We start from the raw sequence: 13,842 nt of genomic DNA, 5'->3' as shown, positions 1-13,842 counted from the left end.
GGTTAACCAGAGAAGAAGATCCGGTTGGCTACCCTACACTGGGGAGAGAGGGGAGGGGGAGGTAAAGTGGTAACAAAGTAGAGAGAAGGAAAGGAAGGAGCCTAGACACACAGTCACCATCGGTCACTGGCACCGAATACTGTCATCGCACAGCACAGTGACGCTTGCCACACTATCAACATTTGTTCAGGCTACAGCCGGCTGTCCAATCCTGTCGCCCTCAAAAACCGCAACAGTGCCCTCGTCGCCCTCTGCTGCGATGGCTTGTGATGGCGGTATTGTAAAATAAGTTCCTCTGTGAGAGGTCTTTGGTCAAAGCGCGCTATCGCGGTTGCGAGTGATTGTCTCTGTAAATTATATCGAGGACAGTCACAAAGAAGGTGTTGAAAAGTCTCCTCGTTACCACAGTCCTCACACGTGGCGTCGTCGGCCCATCCAATTCGGTAAGCGAAAGACTTGGTGAAAGCCACCCCTAGCCATAGTCGACAAAGCAGGGTAGCTTCGCGACGGCAGAGTCCAGCTGGAATACAAAGGCGTAGAGAGTAGTCAAGATTGTGGAGTCGGTAGTCGTGAAAACTTCCAGCGTTCCACAAGGAGAACGTGATGTCACGGCTGATCAGTCGAAGTTTACGAGCGGCATCTGTCCTTGATAACGGTATCGGCTCCTCTTCGTCCCCTTGAAGAGCCGACCGAGCAGCGTTGTCAGCGTGTTCATTCCCTATGACTCCGCAGTGACTTGGAAGCCACTGAAATGTCACGTGGTGTCCTTTCTCAGTTAAGGTATGAATGAGTTCTCTAATCTCAAATACCAGTTGTTCGTGTGGTCCGCGCCGCAGGGCCGATAGCAAAGATTGCAGTGCAGCCTTCGAGTCACTGAATATTGACCACCTTCGAGGTTGCTCTTGGCTGACGAGACGAAGTGCAGCGCGAAGGGCTGCAAGTTCCGCGGCCATCGGTGTCGTTGGGTGACATGTCTTGAAACTGATGGTGGTGGCTTTCGCTGGGAAGACCACGGCTCCAGAGGAACACTGGAGAGTTGTCGATCCATCAGTATAAATATGTACGTGTTCGGCGTACTTCTCGTGCAAAAGGAGCAGAGTTAGTTGTTTAAGAGCAGGTGATGACAGCTCAGATTTTTTCCTGATTCCTGGTACGGTGAGGTGCACTGCGGGTCGAGCCAAACACCATGGAGGAATCGATGGCTTAGTTGCGGGGGTGAAGCCTGACGGGAGGCAGGTGGAATACTCCGAAATCGTAGTACAAAATGCTGCCTGCGGCCTTTCTGACGGTAGTGTTGCCAGATGGTGGGAACAGGCACGGGCAACGTGCCTAATGTGCACTCTCAACACTTCTACCGCAATGTGTGTTTGTATAGGTTGGTCCCGAGCAATCGCAATAGTCGCTGCTATCGATGTGCATTTTGGCAAACCAAGACAAACCCTGAGAGCCCGAGCTTGAATAGCCTGTAGAGCACGGAGATTTGTCTGGCAGGTGTTGGTCAGTACGGGCAAACTGTATCTCAAAAAGCCCAGAAAAAGAGCCCTGTACAATTCCAACATTGCATGCACTGACATTCCCCAAGTCTTTCCTCCCAGAAACTTGAAAAGTTGGGAGATTGCTGTCAGACGCTTCTTCAAGTAGGTCACGTGGGGGCTCCATGAGAGATCTCTATCAATGATTATGCCAAGAAATTTGTGAGTCTTCTCATAAGAAATTAACTGGCCATTTATTGATATGGCGTAGGGTGTCATTGGTTTGCGAGTGAACGCCATCAGTGCACATTTGTCTGACGAGATTTCAAGGCCTTGGTTGCGGAGGTATATAGCTATTAGAGTAGCAGCTTTTTGAAGTCGTGCACGTATCTGAGGACGTGTCACACCTGAGGTCCATATACATATGTCGTCGGCGTACATTGATATCTTGATCGCTGCTGGCAGATGATCAACGAGACCAATGAGTGTGAGGTTGAATAGGGTAGGGCTTAGTACACCGCCTTGAGGAACACCTCGGTACGTGTAGTGTAGTGCGGTTTTACCATCACCGGTACAGACAAAGAAAGATCTCATAAAAAGGTAATGAGAGATCCATTGGAAAACTCGACCACCTAGACCAACCATCTCAAGAGCATCGAGGATAGCCTCGTGAGATACGTTATCGTATGCCCCCTTGACATCCAAGAACAAAGCTGCACATAATCTTTTGCGTGACTTTTGAAGCTGGACGTACGTAGCGAGATCAACAACGCTGTCTACTGAAGAGCGATCTCGACGAAAACCAGCCATGCAATTCGGTAACATGTTGTAGTGCTCCAGGTACCACTCCAAGCGGGCAAGGATCATCTTTTCCATTATCTTTCCCACACAGCTGGCCAGCGCTATTGGGCGGTATGAGGTGGGTTCAAGTGGGGACTTGCCTTGCTTCAGGAGAGGGACCAAGCGGCTTATCTTCCATTCTTCGGGAACCATGCCATCCTGCCAAGATAAGTTGTAGAGATGTAACAGTTCTCTCCGTGCGCCATCACTCAGGTTGTTCAAGGCGCGGTAGGATATTCCATCTGGTCCCGCGGATGAAGAACGCCTGCATAGAGCAAGAGCCGCTTCTAGTTCCTCCATTATGAAAGGAAGATCCATGCGGCCGTCACGTGAAACAGGGATGCGACTGGGGGCTCGAAAGCCTGGACCGGTTGCTTGGCCAGCGATCCTTGCACAAAAGTCTTCTGCAACATCAACCTCTAGCCGCCCCTGGAAGAGCGCCAGCGCTCTGAATGGGAAGCGTTGTTCAGGGAAGGAACGTAGACCACGTATGGTTCTCCAGATGTGGGAAAGTGGCCTTCGGGGGTCTAGTGACTGGCAAAATCTTGCCCAACGTCGAGATGCCAATCTATCCATGCGACGTTGAAGTTTCTTTTGTAGTCGTCTGGCTGTCCTAAGGTCTTCGATGGATTTTGTACGCCGGTAACGCCGCTCCGCACGACGACGGAGTGCACGAAGTCGCTCCAACTCTATATCCAATTCCGTGTGCTTCGACGAAACCGTGACCGTGCGCGCGGCGTGTAGCATTGCAGACTTGATTGCTTCCTCTAATCCAGAGGACAGGCCCTCTCGACAAGCATCCTCCATGGTGGAAGTAAAAGTGGTCCAGTCAATTAATCGAATGGTGTTCCGTGGGGTGGGACTGGACATTCCTTTGATGACAAGGTACGTGGGAATATGATCACTCCCGTGTGTCTCGATATCCGAAAACCATTTAACATATCTTGTGAAACTGCTGGAGACGAAAGCTAGGTCAAGACAGCTGCCATAATTCACGCCTCGTATAAACGTTGGGCTGCCGTCATTCAGGAGTGAAAGGCCGTGGTTACAGGCGAAGTTTGCAAGTCTTTGCCCTCTTGCATTTGTTCTTGCGCTTCCCCATGCTATATGGTGCGCATTAAAATCTCCGATGATGACATACGGGGCAGGGCACATAGACAAGATGTTCGTTAATCGTTTGGGATCAAAAACACTTGAAGGCGATACATAAACGCCAACAAGTGTAAACATGAGTTTGCCCTTTTTAATTGTTAGGCAAACGTATTGATTTTTATCATGAGGCGGAATCGGCTGGCGAACATATGTCAGTTCTTGACGAAGAAAAACGATGACTTTGCTGCATGCATTAGTTGTTGCGGATATAACAGCTTCGTATCCCGATAATCTGACTGGTTTTGACACATTAGGCTCACATATGACAATGACTGGGAACAAATGAGTATATATATACTGACGAAAATCCGAAAGGCGTGATTTTAGTCCTCTTGCGTTCCATTGTATGATTGACGCTGCCTTGACTTCCTCTCGAAACGATGGGCGATGGCTGGCCATGTCTCTATTCGAGGCACTCAAGCACTGGGTTTAAGGCGTCCAGTACTTTCAGTGCATTTTGAGCAGACGTAGTTCCAAGGTTCGACAGAATCACTCGAATGGCATCTATGAGGGGACGCAGCATTGAAAGGACTTGACGATCTGCTTTAGGCGTGGCATCAGCAGCAGGAGCACGCTCCCGAGCGGGCTTGACAATCTGTAGTTCTGTGGGAGATTGCTGGCTTGGAAGCGCAGGCCATTCTTCTTGAGACAAATTCCTTTCAGGCGACCTCCTTGTGCTGTTCAGCCCCTTTTTGGCCTGATTGGAGAAAGTGGGTGCTACAATGGAAGCGGCCCTCTCCTTTCGCGGCTCTGCCTTTCTTGAGGCGGTTCGGTGACGCCGACGCCGACGCCGGATCGTTGCAGCAGCCTCCTTGTGTGTCGAATTGTCCCGAACCATTTGCTTGAGAACAGCGACCTCTTTCTTGATGCGAGGGCAGTCCCTAGACGAGGCAGCATGGGAACCATTACAGTTGCCGCACTTTAGGACAGTAGCCCGGCACGTCTCCTCCGCGTGAGGTTCAGCACAACGGGGACATAGTATCGAGTTTGGGCAGACACCCTTGACATGTCCAAGCCTGAAGCACTGATGGCATTGAAGAGGCTTTGGTATGAAAGGCCGAACAGGGTGTCGGAAGTGACCGACTTTGACGTGTGTTGGTAAGCAATCTCCTTTGAAGATCAGTTTGACGCAGCGCGATGTTCCAAGGCGGCTCACACGCGTGATGACAACACCCTCACTTGCTGGTTTGACGAGGATAGGCAAGTCCGCGTTGGGAATGGCGACATCGATGTCATAAATGACACCTGCTGTGGATGCGTCATCCATCGGGATATATGAACGCACTTTGATGCGCCCTAGCACCGAGATTTGCTTCAGTTTTTCGAGCGCACTCCCGTTGGTAACATCGATTGCGAGGACATTTTTGCGTGCATTTATCCGAATATCCTTAATTTCATTCGGCACGACCCCTTCCAAGAGAACAGATAGTTCTTGCCTGTTTAGCAGTCGGAGGTTGTTTGAGGGCTCTTCGGGTACGAACACGATGGCGTGAGGCCAGCGTTCAGGCCTTGACTTCAACGTCGCCGTGCTCGCTTGCGTTGATGGGTTTGCGTTGACAGTCCTCCTTTTGGCCCTCTTTCTGCGGACAGTGATGAAGCTATCATCCGATGAGTCTTCATCCGACATCGAGTATAGCTCAGTGTCTTCGGTGTCACTGAGCACGCTTCCTCTCTTCCTCGTGAGGGAGGGCCTTGATGACCGCTGGCCAGGAGGGCCTCTGGAAGGCTCCGCGTCCATGGCCACAAAACCGGGAGCCGAGGCACCAGGAAATTCCGAAGAATTCGTCGAAAACCAGAGAACACAGATAGAAGCGTTCTAAGAAGAAGGCACTTCGTCGTCGTCTCTCATCCGTTCTTGACAAAGCGCCCATAGTAGGCACACATGCCAAGGAATCTATGCACTGCCTTCTTGTCGAGGGGCTGCGGGAACTTTGCGAAGGCAGCTGTCTTCTGCGGGTCGGGGCGGACTCCAGACTTGCTGATGACGTGGCCTAGAAACAGAAGCTCATCGTAAGCGAAGCGACACTTTTTTGGCTTCAGAGTAAGCCCTGTTGACTTGATGGCCTCTAATACTGTCGCAAGCAGCTTAAGGTGATCGTCGAAATTTCCGGCGAAGACGACGACATCATCCAAGTAAACAAGACAGGTCTGCCACTTCAATCCTGCTAAAGCCGTGTCCATCACGCGGTGGAACGTTGCAGGCGCCGAGCACAGTCCAAAGGGCATAACCTTGAACTCATAGAGTCAGTCTGGTGTGATGAAGGCGGTCTTTTCGCGATCCCTTTCGTCGACTTCTATTTGCCAGTAGCCAGACTTGAGGTCCATCGATGAGAAGTATTTAGCGTTGCAGAGCCGATCCAATGCGTCGTCTATCCGTGGGAGGGGGTATACGTCCTTCTTCGTGGTCGTGTTCAGTCGACGACAATCCACGCAGAAACGTAGGGTTCCGTCCTTTTTCCTCACTAAAACAACAGGAGACGCCCACGGGCTTTTCGACGGCTGGATGATGTCGTCGCGCAGAATTTCGTCGACCTGTTGTCTTATAGCGTCGCGTTCTCGCGTCGAAACTCGGTAAGGGCTTTGGCGGAGTGGTCGAGCGCACTCTTCGGTTATTATACGATGCTTTGCGACTAGTGTTTGTCGAATCCTTCATGACGTCGAAAAGCAGTCTTTGTATCGTCGAAGCAGACTTCTGAACAGTTGCTGCTTAATCACGGGGAGACTTGGATTTATGTCGAAGTCTGGCTCGGTAACTACGGTCGTCGAGGTAGATGCGGCAGAATCCGAGAAGACACCGCATTGCTGGTTTCCAGAATTTCCTCGATGTATGCGATCGTCGTGCCCTTGTTGATGTGCTTGAACTCCTGGCTGAAGTTTGTCAGCAACACTTTCGTGTTTCCTCCGTGCAGCCGAGCGATCCCTCTTGCGACGCAAGTTTCACGGTCGAGCAGTAGACGTTGGTCGCCTTCGATGACGCCTTCTGCGTCAGCGGGCTTTTCGGTGCCGACCGAAATAACAATGCTGGAGCGAAGCGGGATGCTCACTTGATCTTCGAGCACACTCAAGGCGTGGTGACTACGAGGGCTCTCCGATGGTATCGCTTGATCTTCCGACAGCGTTATTGACTTCGACTTCAGGTCGATGATTGCGCCTTGTTGGTTCAGGAAGTCCATGCCGAGTATGACTTCTCGTGAACACTGTTGGAGGATAACGAAGGTGGCAGGGTAAGTGCGGTCATGAACGGTAATTCTTGCCGTGCAGATTCCAGTCGGCGTGATGAGGTGTCCTCCAGCGGTCAGAATTTGAGGGCCTTCTCATGCAGTTTTTACTTTCTTCAACTGGGCGGCGATGTGTCCACTCATGACGGAGTTATCAGCCCCTGTGTCGACTAAGGCGGTGACTGCGTGGCCGTCGAGAAGCACGTAGACATCGTTCGTTCTTTGTCTTGCGTTACAGTTAGGCCTTGGCGTCGGATCACGGCTGCGTCGCGCTGACCTGTGGCTGGTACGTGGCGTCGTCAGGTGGTCTTTCGTAGCTTATTCTTTGCTTCCAGTCTTCGTCGGGACGGTGGCGTGTCGTTGTTATGTCGTCGAGGTAGTCTCTTCGTAGTCTTCGTAGGCGGCGGAGGATCTTCGTCAGTTCGACGAACAGCAACCGCACCTCCATCGGTTGCTGCTTTTAGTCTTCCGGATATGGGCTCTCGGATCGGCCCTTGGCTGGGCCAGTGTATGGACGGCGCTGCGGCGACAGGTAGCGGCCTGGTGACGGTGAACGGGATGGTCGTGGAGGGCTCCGCTGAGTAGCGGCGATGTAGTCGGTGATGTCACGAGGGCGTTCACCTTCCCTCGGACGCGGGCGTTGACGGCGAAGCCTCGCAATCCCAGGTCACGGTATGGGCATCGGCGGTACACATGGCCGGCTTCGCCGCAGTGGTAACAGAGCGGGAGGTGGTCGGGGGCTCGCCAAATGTCCGTCTTTCTCGCGTAGGTGCGCTGGGCGACGGGTGGTCATGCTGGCGGCGGCGGCGGCGGCGGTGGACAACGGAATTGCTGCGTTACAGGGCCCTGGCGCGGTCGCGGAGGGGGACCTTGACGGCGTGCGGCGGCGGCGTAGGTCATCGCTTCTGGCAGGGGCTGCGGTAATTGGGGTTGCACTCAGTGGCGTAGCAACAGGGGGGGCCGGGGGGCCGTGGGCCCCGGGTGCAAGGGGCCAGTGGGGGGGGGGGGGGGGAGGGGGGTTGTCATATACGCCTTAAGACACATCTCTTTCCGCCGGCTTGACGGGGCGCAAATTGCAAAGAAGGCTCCGGTATCCAGTAGCCCGAGCTCATGCACCCGATGCGTTGCACCACAGAATTGTCGGCTGCAGCTCTATCAACACCCCACGAAATAATTGCACCAATGTGCGGGCTAAAAAATTTAATTCGCGAAATGGTCGCTAAACTACTCGCCTTAGCGGAACGTTTCATGTGGGGTGCGCTCGCGCTGTGCGTTCATGCTGCGAGCAGAGTCGCTAAACATACAGTGAGGCGTTGTAAGGCGTTGGGGCTCTTGGGTCCCTCTTCCGTTCAGAACGCGCAGCGAAGACGAACAAAGACAGCAGCAAGAGGGCGTTCAACCAGCGCGCCCGGCGCTCGCGTTTACGGCGAAGCGTTCGTTGAGAGCGACGTTGCATAAGTGGGGCCGTCAAAAGTCGCGAATGGAATTCTCTGGATCGTCTTCAGACTCAGTTCGGCCGAAGAGTTTGGCGGCGTATGACTCGACAGGCTGTAGTCGCGGACCCGCCGCGATGTCCGGCTCGCTTTTACTTCCCCTCTCCCGCTCACTCCGAGAAGCCGCTGCGAAACCTGCCGTTATGTTTCACGCTTTCCTTCTTACCCTCGAAAGTTTCAGAAAACTGTTGTTGTTGTGTGACTTCATGTCACAAGTACAGTGTCTGTATCAGCTGTACAGAATTTTTATTTAAAAAAAGGTGAATTTTGTAAGGATATTTCCCGATCGAGATTCTATGAAGTTATGTCTTTTTGTGATTACTAGGAACTCGGTAGCGCGAAAAATATGGCAGATAAGTAATAACCATATCCTTCATAATCCCGTAATTAGTACTTATAGAGGAAGCACTTCAATTCGAGAATTGAGGACTCAAAGTCATATTATTAACTCAACAAAATCTTCTTAAACAACATCGTTATGGGTGCTACAACCTACAGTACTTTGGCACTGCGGGCGGCGCCCAGTATATGGCAGCAGCGAAAGAAATATGAAATAGTGGACCAGTGACGTTGATCCCTTAATCCTCTCCATTGCGAGTGCAGACCAACAGTAGTGCAAGATTTCGCTGGCACGAGCTTCATTGCGGCCTTTTCTTTCTTTTTTTATGGTGACGTCAAGAATCGACGCTAAGCGTGCTCTATTCTGTTCCCAATCTTGCGGTGGTACCGCAGCTCGGATAATCACGTTTGTCCGTATAGCAGCAAATGAAAACAAGGCTTTATTGATCAGGATGAAGAGAACTCGTAATTGTCATAGCATTGGCTCCCGCGTAGTCGGGAGGCAGGAAGCGTTTTCTAATAGGGCGGGGAGATCAGCGTCACTGACACACAATTTAGTTTTCGTTTTCGTTCAGGGCTGCCCACAGACAAAATACTGCGCGCCATAGTACCTACGACAATTTTTGTGAAGTTGTTGTTGGGCAAGATATAAATGTCGGGCTTCAATTTTGCAAATGCAATATTGCCGCTAAAATTGGTAATTAAAACTTTATTATAAAGATATATTTTGTTGTACGTGAGTCATATTTTCCACGATGCCGCATTTGTTTTGGCTGCCAAGCCTTACAGTCTGACAGAAGATGTGCACATGGGCTTATCACACGTTATCAGTGCAGCACCCTGTGTTTTTTGGCGCAGGAAAGACAGCGTGGTATATTTGCTGCATTCGCGATCTCTGGGAAAGAAAGCGAAGGAGAGGGGGACCCGGGGAACGTGCGCGGTATCCAAGGCGGCTGTACTGGTGCTGAAACCCGGAAATTGTCGATATCCTCGCCTTCCTCGACTACATCGGGTGGGGGGGGGGGGGGGGTGACAGAAGACCTATGGGCCCCGGGTGCCAGACGACCTAGCTACGCCCCTGGTTGCACCTCAGGAACTTCAAGCGATCGCTGAACCTCATTTTTCACGATGTCAGAGATTGAGTCTACTTGAGGCTGCGACGAAGGCAACACCTTCCGCAGTTCTTCGCGCACAATGGCCCTGATGATCTCTTGGAGATCACCAGAGCCCAGTGCTTGGATGGCGCACTGAGGCGTGCGCACTTGGCGGTTATATTGCCTAGTGCGCATTTCTAAAGTTTTCTCAATCGTCGTAGCCTCTGTCAAGAACTCATCTACGGTCTTCGGTGGGTTTCGGATTAGTCCGGCGAAAAGTTCTTGCTTTACGCCTCGCATCAAGAAACGCACTTGTTTCTCTTCGGACATTTCCGGGTCGGCGTGCCGGAAAAGACGGGTCATCTCTTCTGTGAAGATGGCGATGGTCTCATTGGGTAGTTGACCTCGGGTCTCCAACAGAACTTCGGCCCTTTCTTTTCGGACAACGCTCATGAACGTCCTCAGGAAGTTATTGCGGAACAGGTCCCATGTTGCAAGGGTGGACTCCCGGTTCTCGAACCAAGTCCTCGCGGCATCTTCCAAGGAGAAGTACATATGTCGTAGCTTATCCTCATAGGTCCAGTTGTTGATGGTCGAGATCCTTTCGAAGGTTTCGAGCCAGGTTTCAGGATCCTCCGACGTAGCTCCACTGAATGTAGGGGGCTCTCTAGGTTGTTGAAGTACGATGGGTGACACTGGGGCTGCCACTGTGGTTGTCTTGGCTAGAATGTTCTTGGTCTTCTCAGGTAGAAGTCCATGCTCTGGGGCAGCTGTTGAAGACTGCGGCTTGCTCGATACTCCGGGACTACGTTGGTGTTCTCTTTGCGGTCCGGGCTTGGATTACGGCCTGTCGGAGCGTCCGGTACATGGAAGAAAAGCACCTCCACCAGATGTCACGTGGTAGTGATGTTAAAGAACACAGTAGCAATACTGTGAAAGACAAAACTAGCTTTTATTGAGTGAACCTGTGCCCACAAAAACAGGCTACATTTATAGCGCAACGATAGCGGCGAATACAGTCGGCGATCGTCGAAAATCTGATCAGCGGGTCAAGCGCGTTGGCTTTTATACAGCAGTCGTCGAACGTTCCAGACTACCCCCGTATTCTTAAACACGCCTTCACTTGAAGCTTCTCCTCGACTCAGCCAAGTCGAGGCGACGGGGCTTCCTTCACTCAAGGCGCCGTTGCGTTTCATGAACGCTACTTCACCTTTCCTCCGCCAAGGAACGCCTTGAAAATGCGCCCTCGACTTAAGTGAAGTGTATCGACCGAGAAAAGCGTCTGATATCGAGACTATTCTTCAATGTGCTTATTAAAGGTCCCATTATTTAAGACAAATATGTGTTTCAGTTCATTCGTCCTCCTAATCAAACAATTTACACGGCGCAATGCACAACTTTATCTCGGCAACGCTGCCACTGTGAGCGCTCGACTGATAGAGCAAGCGGGAGCTGTGTTTGAGGTCTGGCAACAATCGCATCCCAACAGCTGAGAGCATGGCTCATGGCTCATAATTTGCGCCGGCATTTGTCCGCTGCTGTTTGTTTCCTAGTGTTTCATTGGTGACTGACGTTGCGGTTGTTAAACGCGGTTATGATGGGCAATTCTGTCCTTCTGCGTATGGTGACCGAGCCTGAATGACTTCTGAGGCCACAGATGGAACGGCCGATGGGCAGCTTTGTTTACCTTCAAGACCGAGTGGTGCTGCGAGTTTGCTGAACGCAACAACAGGACAGAAAATATGGGTGAGTGAGCCATTTTTTCATGGAAGCACAGTATGTTAATGAGGTTTTCTTGAGGTTGCCGCGGCGCTGTCGATAAGCCGTTTCCGATGTGCACAAGCATGATTGACTCCAGTTGCTTATGTTGCAGGCATTAATTAGTACCTGGAACATATTCGAGGCAGCATAAGCTTGTGCAAAACACATATATATATATTTTTTGCTAATGGGAACTTGTGGCAGATTCGGCACGACAATCTGTTGTTGGTTTCGCTTTTTTAAACGAAAATGGGGAAGGTACGGATCGGCGCCTGCATCCAACGATCATTCCAGTATCGCGTATGAAATCTTTCGGTAGAGGAGAAGCAGTTACAGTATACATGTGGCAGAATGCGTATATGGTTGAGTGCGTAGCTCCAGCAGGTTGGGAGAAAAAAGCGTCTTTTGAGTCCTGTACTTTGTTTTAGAAGACGTGGTGGTCAGTCGGCTTGCTCAACTTGTAGCACATATGGTCAACGAGCCAGCACTGGTGCCTGCATTTCCTGTGCTTTCTCACTTCACATATGCGCTACGCAATGTTTTAATCTTCCGAAAATTCACTTGTCAATACTTCACCGCCATTTGTTTTTTCGTCTTAGCTTTTTCAGTGTGCTATGTGGTAGCAGCTGATGTGCGTTCCGTAAACTATGCTTTCAAGTTCACGCAATTTCGACATATTTTTAGTTGGGCTACGTCTTTTCTTTTCCGTTGCATAGGTATATTGAATTTACTTAGCGCGCGAGCGCCCTGTCTACATAAAAGTTTTGGCATTCTGGTGCAGGATGTGGGCTTTGGAAGGACCAGCTGATGAAAAAATCAACGCCTGTGCTGCACAGTAAGGCTTCTGACAGACCTGAAAGCAACGATAGATATGGTGCCTGCCTGTACAAATCGCAGCAGCTCGCTTCCCTGAAAGCTAGGCGCTGAAGAAGTACTTGACTAACCTACCCGCTAATTAGTCTGTGCTTATTTTCATAAACTTTGTAAAAATATTCATGTTACGTGTCCCCACATTCACAAAATGGCGAAATGGACACCGTGTTATTTAGAACCACAAACATGAAAAAGCCAGGTCAATGAAATCAAATTAATTTTTTATTCCCCTTCAGCTGTCATATAATTTTTGTTTTAAATCGCATGAATATGATGGGCGAGGTCATCAGTTGCCCGTGGTGCTTTGCAGCTGCGACAGGATCTTTTTGCTGCGCACAATTGTGAAGTAACACTTTCGTAGTATTTGTAGCCAGCACTTCAGTATTTTGTGGCATGCTGAAGCTACTTTAGCATGAGCAAGTGTAGATTAAAAATATGCCATAGCTTTGTGGTTGATCTCAGCTTTTCTGAAATAACGGTAGTAATGCGCTCTATACTGTATTTTTCAGCATTGTCATTGTGACAGTCTGCATCACCATTTGGCCTATTTTGGTATCCCACAAGACACGCTGCTACCCTGGGTATTGTACCTCGGTCAATTGCTGAAGTTCTGCAAGCCCCATTGAAGCCAACTGCCATCCGCATCCAATGGAAGAAACTCATTGTTCGGGCCGTCATAATTTATCTTAAGCTGAAGCTAGAAGCAGGGTAGAAGCAGCATATATTCTACAAGAATTTACCACTGCATGCCGTCGGGTGGCTACACCCGACAGACTACTGTCTTGAACAGAGATGGTGTTTTAGTCTAGAATATATTTGTCAGCAGTACTACTCCTTCTGTTTATATCCTTGGAAACAAACAAACGAAGACACCAAAGACAACAGAAGAGAAATTACTTCTACTTTCTAATTGAATTAAAGAAATGACAAATTAATGGCAATGAAAGTGGTTGAGAAAACTTGCCATAGGCGTGCGATGCTCTAACCAATGGAGCTACCGTGGCACCGTTTTCCCATCCACTTTCTTGTGTATTTACATTTTACTACTAGAACTAACCTACTACTACTACTAGAACTGCACCATTTCCCATCTGCGGCAAGTTGCTTTTTCATCCACTTTCATTGCCATTAATTTATCATTTCTTTAATTCAATTAGTAAGTACAAGTAATTTCCCTTATGTTGTCTTCGGTGACTTTGCTTGTTGGCTTCTCATGATATGATTATTAAAAATCGCGCCCCTCGGTCAACCCCCTTTCTTCTCCTTCATTACTGCTTCTGTTTGTAGGATCAGAGTTCACGCTGTATTGCATACTATCAAAGTACAAAAAGGCGAGAATAATGTTAATTTATTGTTTTAGAAAAAAAATTGGCACTTGAATTGACCATAAATTATTAAGGGGTACATACTGACTTAATAAATATGACTGAAGAAAGGCCATCTGGATGAAAAATACAATGACTTCAGCTACAACGCGTCTGTGAAGGCAAATACATGCGGTCAAACTGCTTTTAGTGGTGACGTTTGAGCTGGGGGGTAGGATATCAGGAAAATGATAGATGTCTTAAGCAGAATATTTCGACGGCTATTATAGTGCAGC

The 13,842-nt window shown here is 49.9% G+C and overlaps 1 long non-coding RNA gene across 1 annotated transcript; it reads left to right on the top strand.

Moving 5' to 3' along the window:
• Window positions 1-10,713: 10,713 nt before the first annotated feature.
• LOC142571986 (uncharacterized) lies at window positions 10,714-13,210 on the top strand. The gene is made up of 3 exons (XR_012825989.1): window positions 10,714-11,354; window positions 12,151-12,204; window positions 12,752-13,210. It is a non-coding gene; the product is annotated as an uncharacterized LOC142571986 (long non-coding RNA).
• The last annotated feature ends 632 nt before the right edge of the window (window positions 13,211-13,842 follow it).

Source organism: Dermacentor variabilis, chromosome 1, assembly GCF_050947875.1.
Source record: "Dermacentor variabilis isolate Ectoservices chromosome 1, ASM5094787v1, whole genome shotgun sequence".
Lineage (NCBI taxonomy): Eukaryota > Metazoa > Arthropoda > Arachnida > Ixodida > Ixodidae > Dermacentor > Dermacentor variabilis.
This window is presented reverse-complemented; position numbering and strand designations above follow the sequence as displayed.